The sequence below is a fragment of the Erinaceus europaeus genome, chromosome 17 (genome assembly GCF_950295315.1).
Source record: "Erinaceus europaeus chromosome 17, mEriEur2.1, whole genome shotgun sequence".
Taxonomy (NCBI): Eukaryota; Metazoa; Chordata; class Mammalia; order Eulipotyphla; family Erinaceidae; genus Erinaceus; species Erinaceus europaeus.
Window position 1 is genome coordinate 44,523,242 of NC_080178.1, and position 21,111 is coordinate 44,544,352.

The 21,111-nt window shown below is 46.9% G+C and overlaps 1 pseudogene; it reads left to right on the forward strand.

The window, feature by feature from the left end:
• The first annotated feature begins 6,755 nt into the window (after positions 1–6,755).
• Positions 6,756–19,177, forward strand: LOC132533718 (NADP-dependent malic enzyme, mitochondrial-like; annotated as a pseudogene).
• The last annotated feature ends 1,934 nt before the right edge of the window (positions 19,178–21,111 follow it).

Here is a 21,111-nt window from a genome sequence, read left to right on the forward strand (position 1 = left end):
CTCCCCCCTCCTCCAGCATTCCCTCTCCTTCCCCAAAGCCTTATAATGCCTGTATTCACAATAAAATTTTGCTGCTTGATCAGAAACTTGTCTTGCTGTCATTCTTCGTGTCTCATGTTCTTTGATTTCAGGTCTCATTGGGTTCCTAGCCCCTGTTCACCGCCCTGCTGGTCGGGGCATTCTGGCACCCAGAACGTGGGGCGAAGAAGCCTTCTGGACCTAGAAACTCCGCTGATGGAGAGGGTAGGCCTACCCGAATTCAATGAGTCACCTTGGCCGAAGGAGGGTAACGCAAAGACTCGCATAGATAGCCACAGAGATACTGGACCGTGAGTAGCATCTGGAGGAGAGTGTCACAGCGGCTGAGGTAAGCAAAACCATGGGACATGAATTTAGCAAACAATATTTATTCATTATAGGACTCAAGGAGTCACTCAAGACACGAGGAACTAGGGTTAAAAAGAAAGAATTAAAGAAGTTTTTACATTATATTGGAAATATTTGCCCCTGGTTCCCCCAGGAAGGCACTATAGATGAAAAACATTGGAGAATTGGTGACTGTATTAATGATCACTATCAGTCTTTTTTCCTGAACATGTAACTGTTTCTGCCGTTTGTTACTGGAATTTAATGATATCTTAAACATTTATAATAATCACCCTGATATTAAAAACCTTATTAAAGAGGGTGAAAAGGTCCTCCGGCAACTTTCTAGTCCGCTGTCCAGGACAAAGTCCCCATCCCCATGCCCTTCTGTGATTATTGATCTTGATCCCCCAGTACCCAGTCAAAATAAAAGCCTCCCAGCACCAGATGAAAGTAAAAGCCCTGTTCCCCTCCCTACAGGTTCCACCGCACTCACTGAAGTTCTCTCCATTGACCCTCCTATTGCTAATTCACATGAGAATGAAACCCAGCATTCTTTCCCCGCCTCTATCCAGTTTTACAAACCCCCCCTCTCCTGAAGCACTTCCCTCAGAGAATGAGGCTTTGCTAGAAAAAGAGGCTGCCAGATACTACAATCCTGATTGGTGTCCTCCTCCCTTTAATTTCCCTCCCTATATCCGTGCCCCTGCTCTCCAGCCTGACCCTCTTCTTGACAATTCTTCTATCAGGCAGGCACGCTCAGGAGCCCTTACAGGAATTTCCACCCTCCGCAAGGTCCTTGCTGACCGGAGAGAGCAGCTTCAATTAATGAAAGAAATAGCTGCAGTTACAGAAGAGCTTACATTCTTAGCCTCACCAAAAAACCCAATCCCTAAAACTAAAACTAAACCATCTAAATCAAGACAGGTTTTGGCTTTCCCTGTTACTCGGAGCCAGGCTCAAACTGGCTAACCCTAACCCCTATGCTCTTCCTTGTCCAAACTGCCTCCCTACACCACCGCCCCTCCGTTTTGTGCTCTGGTCCTTGATTTGGCCAATAATACTGATTAGACCACTTTCTTTAAAACTGTAAAATGTACCTTAGCCTAGAAAAAAAATTTCAAGGATTTTTCTCTGTTCGGCGGCGGTAAACTAAGCCCGCCTGTTCCGCCTGCACAGCCAATCACGGCTCAGAGCCCCTGCTCCACAGATTGGCAAAGACTGCAGTCAATCATTCCCTAGTTACAAAAGCGCCACCTGGTTAGATAGTCTGTGAGTTAGAAATCCAAAAAACAAAGCGGTTTTTCAAAGGGAAAATTTTCTTTTCACCAAAAATGTTTGTTTTAAGTCTGTGCTAACCTTGTTTTCATTAATGTATTTTAACCCCTAAGTAACTAAAGTTGTTTTAAGTTTTAAATAAGATTTAGTTAAGCTAAATGTGGTTTTAAAGATCCGGACTCATAGAGTTGGCACACCTTTACCAGAGTAAAATATAAGACAGTTTCGTCCTTCTGATAGCTAATATCAACATCAATTCATTAGTTAAAATATTTTCTGAGATCTCTAGGCATGGTAAAATGCCTCTACAGTCTCTCTCACTCTTGTGAAAATTGTAGATATTACCAGCACCCCAATATCAACTGCCACTGTTTGTTAATTTAATTCCATGCTTGAACTGACTTTCTAATAACCCAGTCAGTGTAGAGCAGTGGCCTTGCCAGGAAAAAAAAGGGTTAAACATATTCCTGGCCTGATAAAAAATTTTCATTCAACAGATGTGATTCAACAAAATTATTTAGTGTAAAATAATCATCTAAAAGAAATGTTAACAGTAAAAATTTATTTTAACATTTTAGTTATAAGTTTTATCTTAGCTTTTTAAGTTACCTATCCAAGTCAAAGTGAAAGATCAATTAAGTCGTGTACCCACCCTTGTTCATAGCTGCCTTAAGGGTGTGATAGCTTCGTGATAAACAAAGGTCCTAGCAAATAAAGTTTAACATTTTACTTAAAATTGTTTTTAATACTGGCTTGGGTTAGTAAAAGATAACACAATGGTTATCTTAATTATTTACATGTCAGAGGCTTTTGCTCTGGTTTTCCTCTTTATATCTTTCTGCTTTTAAAAATTATCTGGTTTTAAGACACTGCCAGAGGTTTATTCTTGATAAATTAAGGTAATAAATGGTGTTTTTGGTCTGATAGAAGATTTGTTTTGGCAAATCCTGATTTAACAAAATTAATATTTTGAACATTTAAGTTATGAGGTTTTATTTTAGCCTTTTAAGTTGCCATATTAGAGTTCTAAAGAACAAAATCTATTAAGAGTTTTATATCTATGCTTACCCATGATAGCCTTGTGATGAGTAAAGATCTTAGTAAACTAAAGGTATAATAGTGTGCTTAAACTGTCTAATCAGTTTAAAATAATGCCAAAAAAAGGTAAACATTTTATCATGTCAACACTTTAGGTATTGACTTTCTATAACATATTGGTATATTCTAATAAAAAGCCTTCTAAAATCATAGAAAAAAAACTCAAGCCAATTCTAACCATTAGATCATCAATTAACTTGGTACAAGTTCTCTCTCTAAGTAAATAATTATAGGTACATCTGCACATGAAGAACTGACTGCTCATATGGTAAGATTTAAAACTAAATATTTTTTATTTTTATTTATGGGTGTGTGATGACTCCTAAAGTCACTCATATCCTAAAATTTTTCTCATTTTTTTTACAAGCCTCTAAATATTTTAACGCTTGACCTGCCATAGTGAGAGCACTTTACTGGCTCCTGCATTGATTAATTAAGATCCTGTTATTCAGACTTTTAAGATTAATCTCCATTGATAAAAGCCAATGCTCTCTGACAGATTGATGTAATTCACCTGCCCATGTTTAGTAAACAAAAACTTTTTTTTTCTCAGTTGATATTTTTTCTAAATTTATTGGGCTACAGCTCAAACAAGAAAAACTAAAACCCTGGGAGTCGGGCTGTAGCGCAGCGGGTTAAGCGCAGGTGGCGCAAAGCACAAGGACCGGCATAAGGATCCTGGTTCGAACCCCGGCTCCCCACCTGCAGGGGAGTCGCTTCACAGGCGGTGAAGCAGGTCGGCAGGTGTCTGTCTTTCTCTCCTCCTCTCTGTCTTCCCCTCCTCTCTCCATTTCTCTCTGTCCTATCCAACAATGAGAACAACAATAATAACTACAACAATAAAACAACATGGGCAACAAAAGGGAATAAATTAAATAAATATTAAAAAAATTAAAAAAAAGAAAAACTAAAACCCTTAAGCTTAATTAATAAAAAAGGGAAATGCACCCCCCAGTATTCAGTTGGCTAAAGTGTCAATGAAGTAACATACTAAATCTTCTTAATATTTACAAAAATTCGAATTGTCCATTTATTGTATCTCATTGACAAAGCCACCCACTTTTCCAGTCACAGAGACATATTCTTTTTCTCTTTTTCAACACTGGATGTCCATGTTTGTTTTCCTTTTATTATGGTGGATGACATTGCTCTTGCAAAATCCACAGAGTCCCTGTTGGCAAGTCCTTACCACAAAGGATGCCATGGCAGTAGATACTCCAGCTAACCTCACCAGCCTATCCAAGTCTTCTCTTTCTGCTGACCTACCACTGCTGACTTTATCTTTGCATGTTTATTGACTGCTCACTTTTCTCAAAATATTCCTCGATGTTCAAGGAACCTCACCTTGACTTCTAATGTGTATGCACCTCCTCTGTGTTTTGGTACAACACCATCCTATATTTTCATGTCAATTCTTCTCTACCTGGTCCTTGCCTCCTAGTTTTGCTTGTTCCACAGCTGACCCTCTATGAAGAGAAAAATTTCATCAGTTGGCGCTGACCAGAAGACCAGACGTGCTGTGTTTCTTCCCCTAGACATCACATCCACTGACTGCTTCCCTTAGACTTGCTGGTGGCACGCTAGGACACTCTATATATGTCTCCCATGAATTTTCTGACAAATTACAACAGGTTATAGACTCCACCACAAATAGTCTTGAGTCACTACAGAGCCCCTTATGAGACCCTTATTAGTCTTTTGTTAATGATTACCTTAAGGTCCTTTATTTTAATAAGATTACTGATTTTATAAAATGGCAGATTGACTCCTTGGCATCAAAACCTTTGAAAATACATTATCACAGACTTGATTTGGCTGACAGAGGCCTGGCTAAACCTGAGGATGACAGACCCCCTTTTCAGATGGCATAAAACTCAGAATTATGCATCGAGACATCCAACCATGGCAGGGCAAGGACACCAGTAAGGGGTACAAGGCAAAGCACTGCAGGGGGACCCTATCGTCCGCCTCTGAGTCCCCCGTGAAGCAAACCTGATTTGCATGGAGGTTGGTGTCAGCAACAAAAATTGTTTCCCTAGAAACTGTGGCTCTGCCTCCCCTCCCCAAAAAGACACCGAGAGCCTTATAAGATGCGGGAAGGTTGGTTTTGCACCCACTCCACGGGAGGAATCAGGTCAATACTTCCTTCCTCTGGTTGCGCCCACCAAACCTGCTGTTAGGGTCTCTGCTCCTCACCCCCATTGCCTGCCTCAATTTTAAATTATAAAAAGGGAGGATATGCCAGGAGCCATTTCTCTGCTTTATAGATGATAAGCTTTGAGACAACGGAGCCCCTCAAGACAAGTGTTAATTCCCCCCTGGGCAGGCCATTTCCCCTCAGGTAAACCATTTATTAGTAATCAAGTGAGTCAACACAAGTGAGTCAACACACAGTTTGGTTCCTTCCATTTGTTGCAAGGAAAATTCCGCTTTGTAGTTTGCTCCCCCTCCTGTTGGGTAGTATACCACCTCCCCCTGGCTTCTGCTTAACCATATGCCTATATAGGGATTTACTGAACCCATTCAAAGCTTTGGTCTATTTACATAAATCACTTTTACATTTACATAAAGCACTCCCTCCAGGGCATTGGTGGTTCAGTGATAGGATTCTTGCCGGCTCTGCCCCCTCCTTGTCACACTCTGATTTTCACCAGTCACTTTTCTCTCCACCCTCTCTATATCACATCCTGTTTCCACCCTACTTGGAGAGTATAAAAACAGCTGCTCTTCTGATTAAAGACACTTGGAAATTGCTTTCCGGCTCCGAGAGTTCCAGAGTGTATCTCCTGCAAAGTTGGTGCGGCACGAGTTCCTGATCCCTCTCCCACGCAGCAGCCTAGATCGGCTCCAGTTGAGTTCTCTCCAACCCAGAGAGCACTAGCTCAGGAAGAAGTACCCTCAGGCTATCCCAGCACCCTCCCCCCTCCTCCAGCATTCCCTTTCCTTCCCCAAAGCCTTATAATGCCTGTATTCACAATAAAATGCAGCTTGATCAGAAACTTGTCTTGCTGTCATTCTTCGTGTCTCATGTTCCATCATTTCAGGTCTCATTGGATTCCTAGCACCTGTTCACCGCCCTGCTGGTTGGGGCACCCATTTCTCCCTGTGTGTCTCTCTCTTTCCTCTTTTTGGGAGACAACTGACAGACTAGATGACAGCGCCTCTTACCTTAAATTGTCGGCAAAAACCCAATTTCTAAGTAAGGTCACTAGGATTAGGGTTTCCACATGCCAGTTAGCTGGATCTAGTTCCTCCGAGGGGTTAGCAGGATATATCTAGCTATAGTATCACTCTCTAGCAAAAGTAACCCACCTCCATCCTCATTTATGGACTGCTAGGTCATGCCCCGGCACTTTTTATCCCATGTCATCCTCATTTTGAAGTCACTCTGATCATATTCCCAGAGGCTTTATTCACTAAATACAAAAATAAAAACTAAAACATAAGATGCAGACCAGTGCACTTGTATGTATGTGAGTGTCCTGGATCCAACAAGCTCATAAGTGCCCTGTGGAGGGTGATGGTAGGGTAGGCTATGGGTGTGGCGCCAGTGAGAAGACAGGTGTTTTCTGGCCCCACAGAATAAACAGTCTAGTGGGAGGCCATTTGCACTCAAGATGTGGCTTCCTAAATGATAACCTCTAGACAGGCCTGAGGACAGAGCCTGGTGATTAGCATGCCTGGCCTCTGGCGCCCTCTGGTGACTGTGGCTGTGTCTCCCATAGTGGGCTGTTCATCACCATTCATGACAAGGGCCACATTGCTACCATGCTCAACTTCTGCCTGAGGATGACATTAAGGTAGGGTTCTTCTCTTCTGTGCTGTTACTTTGTGGTGCACTGGGTCCTCTCAGCCTGGACCAGAAAGAAAGCCAACGCAGCACCAAGGGAAGAGTCATCCTGTCTTAGCTAAGACAGGCTCACACACCTGATAGGCCTGACAGAGTTAGAGTGGGCCAGAGAAAGGCTTCCAGGGATAGTGGGGGCTGAGGGTTTGAACCCATATCCTGGTGCATGGTAACCTTGGTTTTTCTGAAGGATGATGACAGATGGGTTTCCTCCACTGAGCCTGCAGAAACCACAAATCCTCAGAGGGGAGTCAAGGGGTCAGAGTCCTACGCTGGCTCAAGTAGGCTGGCATCCAGAGGAGGACCACTGCAGAAGCATTCCCCCTGTCTTGCAGGTGTCGTGGTGACAGATGGGGAACGCATCCTTGGCCTGGGGCACCTGGGCTGCTATGGCATGTGCATCCCTGTGGGAAAGCTGGCACTATACACAGCATGTGGGGGCATCAACTTACACCAGTGCCTGCCTGTGATGCTGGATGTGAGCACCAACAACCAGGTAATGCCCCCAACCTGAGTCACAAGGGCAGGGATGCTTCTGCCTCAGGGCACCTCCTCTGCACAGGCCACATCGGAGAAGGAGAGAGAGAGACAGAGCGAGAGAGAGATGCCAGGCCAGGCAACATATGTGTCCAGCAGAGAAGTAGTTACAGAAGCCAGAACTCCTTTGTTGCCCCAAAAAGAATTTTGGTTCTTACTCCCAGAGGGGGAAAATGTTAGGGGAAGATGACCTGAATTCCACTGGGACCTGAAATGTTTGTCACCAAGTATCTTTATTTCTATACCATCACTGAGAGGGAAGAGAATCTCAAAAACCAGAGGAAGTCAGGTACTTTTTTGCTTATCTTGGAGAAAAGGGGAAAAAGGGAGGACATTTGGAAGAAGTAATAGGTGTAGGTGTGACTTAGAAAGGAAGTGAATAAATAATTAAAATGAATAAAAATGGGCAAAAATATAACTACATACACACCTATATATAGACACAGAGAGAGAGAGAGAGAGAGAGAGAGAGAGAGAGAGAGAGAGAGAAAGAGAGAGGAAAATATACTCAACCGACACCTATGACCTCAGAACTATAGCAATTTCTGCTGGAGAGGGATGGAAACACAGAACTCTGATGGTAGGGGTAGTATGGTATTAGACCCCTATTATCCTATGATTTTGCAGCACACTATTAAGTCACTAATAAAACATCAAATTAAAAGGAACCAGGAAAAGAAGCCAGACCAAGTAGGACAAGGGCCTGGCCCAGGTGTGAGCCCCCACACCACACAGGGATGCTTGGCACCAGGGGAAATTCAGGTGCTGTGATGACTTTACTCATTCTTCACCACCTCCTCCTTTTCCTATCTCTCTCTCTCTCTCTCTCTCTCTCTCTCTCTCTCTCTCTCTCTCTTCTGAAAAATGTGGTCCTGGGCAATGAAATTACCCATGCCTTAGTCCTGGTTCCAAAAAGCTAAAGTCATGGAGAACATGAAGAGAAGTGGTGAAAGTAGAATAGTGGTTCCCATTCTAGACTCTTTTCTTCAGTCTTTTTTCCACCAAAGCCATCCTTAAGGCCTAAGATGCCTTTTCCCAGCCACCAGAATTCAGCTGTTCTCAAGGTCATGTGTATTCTGAGTTCCCTCCCAAGTTACCTTTTGTCCTCCTGTGTCATTGCTTTGTTTGTTTGCTTGTGTCTGTCTGTCTGTTTGTTTGTTTTGCCAGGGCACCAATCAGCTCTGGCTTATTGTTGGTGCTAAGGATTGAACCTGTGACCTTGGAGCCTCAAGCATGGGTTTTTTTTAGTATTACCATTAAGCTGTATCCTTTGCCTCCCTGCTGAAAGGTGTCATTTGATCAGATGCTGGGTGTATCCAGAGTTCCATAAAGAAATTCCCTCCCACAACTGGTTTCTCATCTCCTGGCAAATAGAAACCCAGTTCTAGCACTGAGTATCTACGGATCAGTGTTTGTGTTCCATCCTGATTATCTTCTTAGGATAAATTCTTAGAAACATAAGGCTGGGGGGATAGCACAGGGATTCTACACAAATACTTTCCTGCCTGAGGCTCTGAGGTCACAGGTTCAACCCCCAATCACACCATAAACAAGAGCTAAGCAATGTTGGAGGGGAGGGAGACAGAGAGAAAGGAAGGAAGGAAGAAAGACAGAGAGAGAGAGAGAGAGAGAGAGAAAGAAATGAAGGAAGGAAGAAATAAAAGGAGAAAGGAAAAGATGGTCCTGCAGGTGTGGATGGGAGGGAAAAGTTAGGAGCTATGATCCAGTGTCTCTCTTCTGTCTGTCTGTCTCTACCTCTGAACAAGTAACTAAAAGAAAAACAGTTGGGGAGAGAGGCAGGCAGTGGTGCACCTGGTTTAGCACACACTGCAGTGTGCAAGGATCTTGGTTCAAACCCCTGGTCCCCACCTGCACGGTAAAACTTCACAAGTACTGAAATAAAGCTGCATGTGTGTCTCTGTCTCTTTCCTTCTCTATCTCCCTCTCCTCTCTCAATTTCTGTATCTATCCAGCAATAAATAAATAAAATAAAGTTATAACTTACAAAAAGGAAGAAAAACAAGTGACTGCCAGAACCAGCGGTTTTGTTGTGCAGGCACCAAGCTCCAGGACCAACCCTGTGTCAAAATTTAAACAAAGAAACAATTAACTGAGCTGACCTCACCTCTGAATTCAGAGACAGTAAGGGCCATCAGTGGTGAGTGTGTGTGGGGTGTGGGCTTGGGTGGTTCCTGAGGCACATAGGGGAGGGAACCCAGCATCTAAAGTCCAAAGAGGGAAACCTCCAGGCCCGAGCTGTTCTGACTGGAGGCAGGCTTCAGGATGTTATGAGTGGAGGGGAAATGTGTCCTTCCCACAAAAGGTTCTAGCATTCAGGATGCCTCACCCCTACCTGGGGCCAGGTTGAGTGAGTGAGCAGGTCCTGTGGATACTGGCTGTGAGATTAATGAGGGGACATCTCCTCCCTGGAATGAGGGTGCCCTCACTCTGTGGAGAACTGCCCAGGGGAAGCCCAGCTAAGGCCAGTGAGTTTCTTGCTCTGTCTTGCCCCAAATCACATCGACCAGCTACACACACACACACACACACACACACACACACACACACACACACACACACACACACGGAGCCAAAAAGAAAGATCCAGAAAAAGGAGCTGAAAATGTATCTGAAGGGACGAGTATGCTGAGGAGGACACATGAGACTGAGGCTCAAAGGGGCAGGAATGTGGTAGATGTTTGGAGAAGAGCCAGAGGGATGTCATCCAGAAATGCCCAGAGAGGTTGTCCTCTGGCCTAAATAAGCCAGCACCTCCCACAGTGCTCTGGCTTCTCTTGGGGCAGAGCACCCTGACACAGGATGAGGAACTGAATGAACTGCGTGTCTCAGTGGCTCTTCAGGGACTCTTCAAGAAGCTGGGAGTAGCTGCAAGTGCTGGGTTCAAGCCCCAGCACCACGTGAGAGCATCACAACACCAGGGGCACTTTATGCCTGGTGGACCAGTGCTGTTTCTTTCTGTTTCATGCCCCCACCCCAAACAAAAAATAGGGAGCAACAAGGCACTAGGGGGCTTGTCTGGTAGAGTGCACATGTTACGTGGCCAGAGGACCCTGGTTTGAATCCCAGGCCACTGTGTGTGAGCACCTGCAGGGGAGACACTTCCTGTGCAGAGGAGCAGTGCTGTGGAGGTGTCTCCCCTTCACTAGCTCTCTATCCCTTTCAGTATCTCACCCTTTCAACTCATTGCTGGGGTTCAGTGCCTGCACAGCTCCACAGCTCACAGAAGCTTTTTATTTTCTTTCCTCTAGATAAAGGGTGAGTGACAGAGAGATAGAGAGGAGAGACACAGAGAGAAGAGAAACCACAGTGCTGGTCCACTACTTGTGAAGTCCCTCCCCATCCACATTTGCCCACATGTTGTGGCTGAGGTTCAAACCCAGGACCTCTTGCATAGTAGCATATACTCTCACTGACTTCTCCACTCAGATACGGAATCCACTGCCTCATCCAGTTTGAGGACTTGGCCAGTGCCAATGCTTTCCGTCTGCTAAACAAGACTGAGACAAGTACTGCATGTTCAGTGATGACATCCAAGGTAGGTTCTGCCTTGGGACTGAGTATCTGGGACTGGCTCCCTCACACAGGACCACCTGCTGCCAGCGTGCCACTGTGGCTCCACTGCCTCATGACTCAGGCTTCCCTGTGACCTGGGAGAGAGTGCTGGGGCTTTGCTAAACCACTGCTCCTTGGAGACCATAGCTGCATCCAGGGAGATGAGTATTACATGACTGCATATATCTGTGACTGTACAAGGACGCAGGGTCGAGCCTCTGGACACCATATGGGAGCACCTACAAGAGGGAAGCTTCATGCAATGGAGCAGTGCCATGGTGTCTCTCCTCTTTCTATCTCTCTCACTCTTAATCTATCTCTGTCTCTTGACGTCTATCATACCATATATATATATATATATATAATTTAGGCATTGAGCCCTATGAAGAACACTGGTGACCAAAAAAAGGAATGAAACATGTAAAGGGCATTCTAAATAATGCAACCAGCTAGTACAAGCTGGTAGTGAGCTACAGTTTCAGCCTCTCTCCACAGAAGAAGCTAACAAAGACCTGGGGCAGATACAGTAAATGTTTAAAGCACTTAATATATAGGGGTCCTATGGTGGCATGGCTAGTAGATCATACAGGTTACCATGCTCAAGGACCCAAGTTCAAGCCCTCAGTCCTCACCTGCAGCAGGAAGCTTCATGAGTACTGAAGCAGTATGGCAGATGTCCCTCCTCTCTCTCTCTCTCAACCATATGTCTGTCATGTCTGCATTTACAGGGAATGACGAACTATGAGTAGTGTGTCCCCTTTCTGGTGGCCTTGAAGACCCCAGGGGTTGGGAGGGGCTTCTAGTAGACACTGATAAGCACGACCTGGATTGGAAGTGCCAAGGAGGATCCAGAGAGGGGTCCTCAACAGTGGGGACTAGAAAGATGTCCCTAGGGCCTGTGACTGCAGATAGAGGACACTCCACAGGGACAGGACTCTCTGGGGAGCATCCATGCTCACTGCCAGTCCAGTGTCTGGGCATGCTGCACCAGATGTTCCTGCCTTTCTCTCTGGTCCCGGCAGAGCTGCCAGCATGCTGAGTCAGAACAGGCCAAGTAAAGCAGTCCGGGGGTTGAGGTTGGGAAGTAGGGGTGGGGGCATGTGTCCTTCATCCTTGGGTAGACTCACTGCAGAATTTGGGAGGAAATACGTAGCTCTGACTCTGGGGACTACTGCTGGTCTGTCTGGGACCAGGAATGTCCCAGAAGACACCAAAAAGGGGGTGGTGATAGGAGAGTCCTTGCTGGAGTCCAGTAACTCTGCACTAGGCTGGGGAGAGGGAAGCCCACCTGGTCTTCCCTGGTTTCTCCCTGGTCCCTGTATCTATAGGGGTAGATGGGGGAGGGCACATCAGGTCCCATCACCTTTATGCCTCCCAGTGGCCACTTGTGGCTTCCATTAAGTGACCCAACTCAGCCTCACTGTGACACGGGGCTGACAATGGGCCCACAGGGACAGCTGGCCAGTCACTATGGCTAGCTTCCAACAAGCCCACCTTCTACAATAAATGGTTCAACTGGAGGCCACATTGGCTCCCTATTCAGCCCTCATTCCCTAGTTGATCTGAAGGGTCTGTCAGGTGACCAAGAATCTGGGGATTAGCATCCTGAAAGGACATTGCAGTGGTTTTGCAAAAGGGTTTTCACTCCTGAGCCTCTGAAGTACAGGTACAATCCCAGCAGAACCATAAGTTTGAACTGAGCAGTGCTTTGTTTAAAAAATAAATGGATAAATAATGAAATCCCTCTTGAATATACATATTTGAAATACACACATACAGATATATCAAGTATTGGGGCCTGGGTGGTGGTGCACCTGGTTAAGGGCTTTATTATCATGCGCAAGGACCCAAGTTCAAGTCCTCAATCTGTCGCTACCTGCAAGGGGAAAGCTTCGTAGGTGGTGAAGCAGTGCTGGAGGTTCTCTCTACCTCCCCCCTCTCAGTTTCTCTCTGCTCTATCAGATAAAATAAATAATGTAAATAAATAAATAAATGTTAGCAAGAAAGATAAACTACATATATATGAAATACATATACATATTTGAAAGAAACATGGTTAAGGTGGGAGGCTTTGAAGGAGACAGGCACAACAGCTCATTCAGATAGTGCACTCCTTTCTCCTGTGCACAACTCAGGTTTGAGCCCAGCCCCCACACACTGGAGGTGCTATGGTCTCTCTCTCTCTCTCTCTCTCTCTCTCTTTGTCACCAGGGTTATCACTGGGGTTCAGTGTCTGCCTGACTCCACTACTCCCAATGACCATTTTTTTACTTGAGATGGAGAATGAAAGACTTCAAGGGAAGGAGAGATACCACAGTACTGTTCCACCACTTGAGAAGCCCCCACCCCTCTGCAGAAGCTCCCTTAGGGTGGCTGGGGGACTTGAACCCAGGACCTTATATATGGTAATGTGTACACTCTACAGGGTGAGCCAACTTCTGATCCCCCCTTTCTAAGTCCTTAATATGTCACCCAAGAGCCACCCCCAACCCCCATGAAAGTCAATGTTGGAGAAAAAAACAAACCTTCTGTTGTAGAGCTCAAGACTTGTTGTTCAGCCTTTGAGGTTCTGGGCTGAACTGTGTGTTGTGGGGGGAGTAACTTTTTCCTCCAAAGGCACCCCAGGGAGAACACCCAAAGCCAGCTAGGCAGCCAAGGGGTTGGGGGGCTCAGGAAGCCACATACACTGCTGGATATAGAGAGTACCAATGGTCAAAGGTCAAGGTGCTGCTCAGAAGTCTAGGAAAATTATATTTGGTGACCTGGGGGAGCAAATTGCCTGTCAGTAGAGCAGAGAGCACCTTGGCAGTGGATACTGTCAGGGTTATTCAGATTCCAGCCACCAGAGAGAACATTCCACTCCCAGCACCAAGGCCCTGCCTTGGGGCTGTTCTGCTGATGGTCTTTGAGCCATCTGCTGGTCAGAGCACAATCCCTCCTCCAAGAGGCAGAAGGCTGTGCTGAAATAGGTTCCCAGGCTGAGGAAACCCTGGAATTCTTCTAGGGAAGATTTACAGGCGCTCAAAAAATCATCAAGTTGGCAGAAACACATCTTTAGACTCCAAGAGATCAACATTAAAGAGGGCTCTGGGGAAATACCTATCCAAAAAAGGGGACCAGAGACTTCTTTGCTGGATTTCGAGGGCCTATTGTCATTCGGGGAAAGATATCTATCTTTTGTGTCATAAGATCTGTGAGTTCAGATTTGTGACTCCCTGACTTGGCTTTGGAAGTTTCTTTGAGTTGAGTATGATTTCATCAGCCCAAGAGACCTACTCCTACTAGGTCCCCAGACAATCTAAATGCTCTGCAAACCAAGCTGTAAATTCATGTTCGAATCTTTTCTCCCCTGTCTGCAGTAGTGTAAGGCCCTGGTGATCCACTGGGATAAAAATGTAGGCCAAAGACTGTGCTTGAGTCCCCACACAGCAAATCAATATAAAGGGCTGGTGTGTGTGTTTGGGGGGCGGGGTTTATTGGGAGAAAGAAAATCAGCATCCCCTGACCCTGATTTCCTACCTCTCCCTAAAGAGCCCCTCTTCTCTTCTGGTTCCCATTCACTGGTTTTAATATCCACAAGATTATCATTATTTGATCTGGTCCATTACTATGTTTGCTTCTGAGTGGGAGGGCTACACAGCAGCTTCTGTCTTTACATAACAGACTGTTAATTAGGTCTTCTTCGGTCTCTCTAGGAGCCAGCTGGACACACGGGGCACCCCCCACCCCCACCAAGTAGCTGAGCCCACTCTGCTCTGTCACAGGCACAGCCTCCATGGCAGTGGCTGGGATACTTGGGGCTCTGTGGGTCACCAGAAGCCGGCTCTCTAGCCATGTGTTCGTCTTCCAAGGAAGCGGGGAGGAGTCGGGGTTGTAGGTGCTGCCAGGAAATGGAGAAGCCTAGAGGCAGCCTGGCACGATGCCTCATCTGGACACTGCGCTCCTTTGCCATGTGCACGGGCACTGCATTGGAGGAACATCCAGACCTATGGGCTTTTAGCACCCTCTCTCATTTGAGGATCCTTGCGTCTCCCAGGTGTGGAGGGAGGAGGGCTGGCTGCTGCCTCCCTGGGTCTGAGCCTGTCCTGTATGGCACCCCCAGGCTGCCCTGGGCATCACTCACCTCCTGGTCATTGCCCTGGAGCAGGAAGGCATCCCTGCGGCTGAGGCCACCAAGAAGATCTGGATGGTGGACTCCAGGGGACTCATTGTCAAGGTGGGTTGGCCTGGGGGCAAGACATGGGGTATCTTACAGTAGCTGGAGATGGGGTGCTCACCTGTGAGGAGGCAAGTCTGGCAGGCAGGAGAGAGAGGAGGAGGATGAGGGCAGGGCCTGCTCTTTATTTGGATTGATGGATTGATTGATTTTGCCACCAGGGTTACCACTGGGGCTCGGTGCCTACACTGCTTCATTAGTCTTGGCTGCCTTTTTTATGTAGAGAGGAAGAGATAGAGAGAAATAGAAAGGGGAAAAGGAGAGAGAAAGATAATTACCCTGCAGCACAGAGTGACCCCACTCAGATGTCACTTAGAGCCTGAACTCAAGTCCCAGATTCCACTAGCTTAGAAAACTGGGGAGAGGGACCCACGAGACTGTTCAAAGGTCAGAGATGAAAATGTAAAAACTGGGGCTAGGAGGTGGCACACCTGGTAGAGCACAAAGGTTCCCATTTGTGAGAACCTGAGTTCAAGGTTTCAAGTGCCTGATCCTGACCTTCAAAGGAAAAGTTTCCCAAATTATAGAACAGGCTGAAGATGTCTCTCCTTACTCCCTTTCTGTCACTCTCTGTCTCCATGAAAGAAAGGGAGAAAAAAGAAAAGAAAAGGAGGAGGGAGGAGGAAGGTAAGAAAGGAACAAGGAAATAGTGACCACCAAGAGTAGTGGAGTTATGTAAGCACTGAGCCTGGGCAATAACACTACTGGCAATAATAATAATACTAAAGTATAAGTACCATGGACACCTGCATCTGAGAGCCATATATTTCAGTGGGCAGGGTGTATGCCTTGCCATGCACTTGAATCACATTCAAACCCTAGCACCACATGGGAGGGTGTCATTACTGGGAGAAGCTCTGAGGCTGTGATGGCTACCCTTGTGTGTGTGTGTGTGTGTGTGTGTGTGTGTGTGTGTGTGTCCCTCTCTCTCTCTCTCTCTCTCTCTCTCTCTCTCTCTATTTCTCTCTCTCAAAAAGAAGTACAGAGTGCTCTCTGTGGCTCAAATGCAGCAACTCTCCCCAGGTTCCTCACAGCTACACCCTTTCTTTCTGTCTTTGCAGGGGAGGAGCCATCTGAGCCCTGAAAAAGAGACTTTTGCCCAGGACCATGCTGAGATGGGCTCCTTGGAGGAGGTGGTGCAGCAAGTGAAGCCCACAACCATCATAGGTAGGAGGGTCGGCCAGGCTCGGAGGTATTGAGACTCCATGCTGGCAAAGCTCTTTGCTCAGGCCACGTTTTTTGTTGAGCAGCTACTGGGTAAAAGTCTTGGGACTATGGGGACAGCAGGGGCCCTCCTGGCAGAGTGCACACGTGACCAGACTTAAAGGCCTGAGTTCAAGTCCCATGTCACCAAAGGGAGCAGCAGCAGGAGGGGAGATTCCCAAAGTTGGAGTTATTCTGCAATGTCCCCCTTATCTCTGTGTTTCTCTTTGGAGGAAATAGGGGAAAGGGGCCACTGGTGGAAGTGTGCAGACACAGAGTCCCAACAAGAACCCTGATGGCAAAAAATAGAATAAAATAAAATAAAATATCGTAGTATTGTAGGATTGGACTGAGAAGAGAGAGTTTGTGTCAATCACCTGATTATGCTTAGTGAAATAAGTAAGATAAAAGATATCTATCAGATGCTTTCCCTCAGGGACATGGCCTCCTTCCATGAGCGCTCCATAATTTTCGCACTGAGCAACCCCACCAGCAGGGCCGAGTGCACAGCTGAGCAGTGCTACTGCAACATCCAGGTCAGAAGGCCCTTACCAGGCGGGCAGATGAGCCCTCCAGGGGAAGATGATCTGGGGCCTGGGAGCCTGGAGGAGGCATGGACATGACCCAAGAGCTGTGGGGCTGGCAGGCAAGTGGGTGGGTATCCAAGTGGACAGGTGAATGGTCAGGCAGGTGGGCAGCTGGAGGGCAGGTAGGTGGGCAGGCTGAAATAGGCAGGCTCTGGGACCTAGAGCCTGCATAATCACTTCCAGTTCCATCCATGTTGCCCCAAAGATCACAATGTCAAGTTTTTTTGGACGCAGAGTAGTATTCCATGGAATATATATCCTGGTACTTACTCAGCTTATCATTACATTTAGGCTGCTTCCACTCTTAGAAGACTCTGATGTGCTTTATGGATTCTTTCTGGACAACTCTGGGCATTCATAAGAACAGCTATATTTGACTAAATATTTATTTTGATGAGGGGAGAGAGAGAGAGGGAGAGAGAGACTGCTGAGCTCTGGCACATGCAAGGCGTACCCTCGGGCTTGGGGGACCTGTACTCAACTGCTGGTGTCTCCCTGTTGTAGTGAGTGAAGCTGAGTGTTTCTGAGAGTTTAGTCAGTGCCAACCTCCCCCCACCCCCCACCAAGCCAAGGCTCAGACTTTGGCTTTGTTCTGGAAATGGCCAAACTCAACTTCTTTCTCTCTTCCCATTCCCTACTCCCCTCCCCAAGAGCACCCCACCCCACCCCCCCAGCAAAATGTCCAGGAGGTGTCAGAGCAGCACCTGTCACAGGGGAGACAGTACCCGCCCCTCAGCTCCATCAGAGATGTGTCTCTGAGAATCGCCATCAAGATGAGGACATCTGCCCTGTGACACTGGCAGGGAGGCAAGTGGCCTTCTCTGTGGCTTGCGGAGAGGAGGGGAGAATGGTGCAGAGGAAGCTGGAACTGTGCTACCTGGGCTGTCCCCTCCTTGCTTCCTGTCAGCCATGCTCTCACCCAGTGCTCCCACATATGTTTGTGCACACACAGGTATGGAAAGACATAGCTGCACATGTGTGTACATGTGCATCTTATGCATGCACATATGTGTTAATGTACATGTGTATACACAGAAGACTGTATGGAACCAGAAATGGAACCTGAGAGCCCAGGCCATAAGCGTAAATCAGAGTGGCCAGGTGGTAGCTCACCTCGTAGAGAGCACAGGTTACCTAGGTTCAAGCCACGATCCCCATCTGCAAGGGCATCTTCATAAGCAGTGGAGCAGTGCTGCAGGTGGCTCCAATTCTGTCTCTCCCTCTAATTCTGTCTCTCACTTCTATCTATCACTATCTCTGTCTCATTAAAAAATAATAACCACAGGGAAGAGTGGATCCATGCAGGCACTGAACCCCAGAAATGCCCCTGGTGGAAAAAACAAATGTGGAGCAGTAAAGTTATCTTTGATGATTCCAGGAATGCTGAGGACATTATTATATTGTTATTTATATTAATATACATATACATATATACCTTACATCTTTTTTGCTGACTAAACCAATTTTTTACTGTTATGTTGGCTGGATAGTGGTTTACAGGACAGTTGTTGACACATGGGTGCAATCTCTCACCTGCAGAACACTCTCAATCTTAACTTAGGTCCTTCTGTTCCATCATGCAACAGAAATCCTCCCTTCAAGCTCCCCCACGGCCATTTTCCCACAACCTTCCCCAGAGTCCTTTGCTGTTTTTGTGCAATACATGAAACTCAGTTCAATTTTACTTGTTTTCCCTTGCTGTCCTTGACTGTTAAGATCTGCCTGTGAGTGAGATCATCCAGTATTCATCCTTCTCTTTGGGGCTGATCTTATTTCACATGATTCTTTCAAGTTCCATCCACAATGAGGAAAAGGAGATGACCTTGTCATTTTTCACAGCTGATCAGTGTTCCACCAGTGCTCCACTTTCTTAGCGACTCATCTGTCATTGGGCATCTGGTTGCTTCGAAACTTGGGTTGATACAAATAGTGCTTCTATGAATATACCTGAAGTATTTATTTCCCCAATCATTTTTAATATTTGCAATATTTGTTGGATAGAATCAGAAATTGAAAGGGAAGAGGGAGATAGAGACAGAGAGATGCCTGCAGTACTGCTCAATCACTTGTGCAGCGTCCCTCCTGCAGATGGGGACTGGGAGCCTGAGCCCTTGTCACTGGGCATTGTATCAAATGTGCTCAATCAGATGTGTGATTACCTGGCCCCAATTATTATTTGTGTTTTTTCATTTCCTAGAATTGAGGAGCTTCATAGTATATAGTCCTCCTAACTGTCCCTGCTCCCCTAGCTGGTGCCCTCCTTAGGGGCACACTAACGGCCGTTCATCCCCCACCCCGACCATCTCACAGGTCCTCACATATGCCTACAAGCACAACCTGGCCACTTACTGCCCGGAACCCTTGGACAAGGAGGTGTTTGTTTTCTCCCTGGTCTACACTCCTGACTACGACTCCTTCTCACTGGACAGCTACACCTGGCCTAGGGAAGCCATGAGTGTGCAGATGGTCTGATGCCATTTCTGCAGGGCTGGGGGCAGGGACAAGGGAGGGACACCCACAATACAGATGACCTCTGATGGCTGTCCTTGTCACTGTCTATCCCTAAACTCTCTGCTCAAGAGCAGAAGCCCAGGGACATCTTGTCCCACAGGCCCTAAGTGCCCATCTTTTTAGAACCTCCCTCCACATCTGGCTTAAGGATTTCTCCAGACTTTCTGTTGCCAGCTCTGAACCTAAGCTTGTGAGAAATCTAAAAGCCCCACCTGGAGCTCAGCCCTGACAGTGCCCATAGCTGCTGGTGGGGACAGAAGTGTGCCATGTGGGGAGTCACTTGGACGGGAGGAGAGTGGTTCAGGACATGCAGCTGAGAAGTGAGAGAGCAGAGTGGTGGAGCAGTAACTAAAATACACGAGTCACAAGCATGAGATCCTGACTTCAATCCTTGACATCGAGTGTGCCAGTGATGATACTGCATGACACAGGAAGCAGACACTCAGGAAACCCCTGCTGCCTGCTCTGCCTAGAGCCACACTGCCATCTTTCAGCCACAACAGGCCCCTTTCGTGCAGGTCTTAGTCTCTCCATATCTCCCAGTGTGCTGACACTCAGTGTAGTGTCCCCAAAGCATAGCTCTGTCCCATGACTCCTGGATTCGGGCTAAAGATTCATGGGGGTTGGGGGTTGTTCCAGAACATTCATTCCTTCAGAAAAGTCCAGGCTTAGGGAGGCATGATCAGATTCACAAGCAACTTTTCTGGAGGAGAGAGGCAGAAAATAGCTCTTCATACTAAGGCCCTGGGTTCGAGCCCCTGTACCACATGAGAGTACCATGAATGGTAAAAGGGGTGGGGAGCTTCATGGTCAGGGGACCGGTGCTAGGGTAACTTTAGTCTCTCTCCCCCTCTGGACACAGTGGAACATTTAAAGCCAGGAGGCCTCTGAGCAATGGAATTACACAAGCACAGGGCCTTGGGTTCCTTACCATTAGCTACAGAAAGTTGTTACATGCAGGGACCCAGGAGGGAGCTGTGATAAAGCCTTGATGCAGGAGGCCCTGAGTTGGAGACCTACCATTACATGGGAGCACCCTGGATAAAGGCCAGTGGAAGGCTGGCAGAAAAGCTTCCCTGAACAGACCCTGCTTGGCCCTACACTCAACCCTGCTAGAGCCCAACCCCCACCACACTGGAGGAAGCTGCCCTACTGGGGTCTTTCCTGCTCTCCCTCTGTCTGAAAGAATTCCCTGGAGGGCTGAAGCCTTGGATTGGGCTCCATGGATGGTGGGACAGTAGTTTGATCTTGTCTTCTCTCTAAAACATACAGACTTACAGGTTGTCCGAGGAAGGTAGCTCAGTCACAATGAGCAGGCATGAGGCCCCTGGATTCCACCTCGAACAAGGCACCACATTAGACAAAGAACTATGGACTGGAAAAATAGCTCACTAAAACAGTGTGCTGCTTTGTCATGTGCATGACCCTGGTTCAAACATGGCACCCACAGAATTGAGGGAAATTCAGTGCTGCTTCTGTCTCTCAAAAAGTCAGCCCATAGTGGTTAAGTCTTGATGAGAAAAAAAAAAGATTAAGAGCAAGCAGGCACATAGAAATGCTTTATTATTTTAACATAAATTCCAAGAGGAGGTTGTGCTTTTTTAGAAAAGGACGGGGGTGACACACAAGGAGGGTACATGCACAAGCAGGAATACACCCCAGGCGAGGTGAGGCTGGGTGCCTCTTCCCCAGCTTCTTTGGCAGATGCTCTGGGGAGCATGGACTGGGTGCCAAGGGCATGAGAATAAAGACAGCACTGCATAGCTAGGGGGTAAAGCTGGGGTCCCCCTCCCCAGCTGCCCTGGAAATGAGTGATATGGGGTCAAGGGTGAGCCTAGAGGACAGGAGGCTGCACTGGTGGACAAGAAGGGTTGGCTTGGACTGAAGGGAACTGG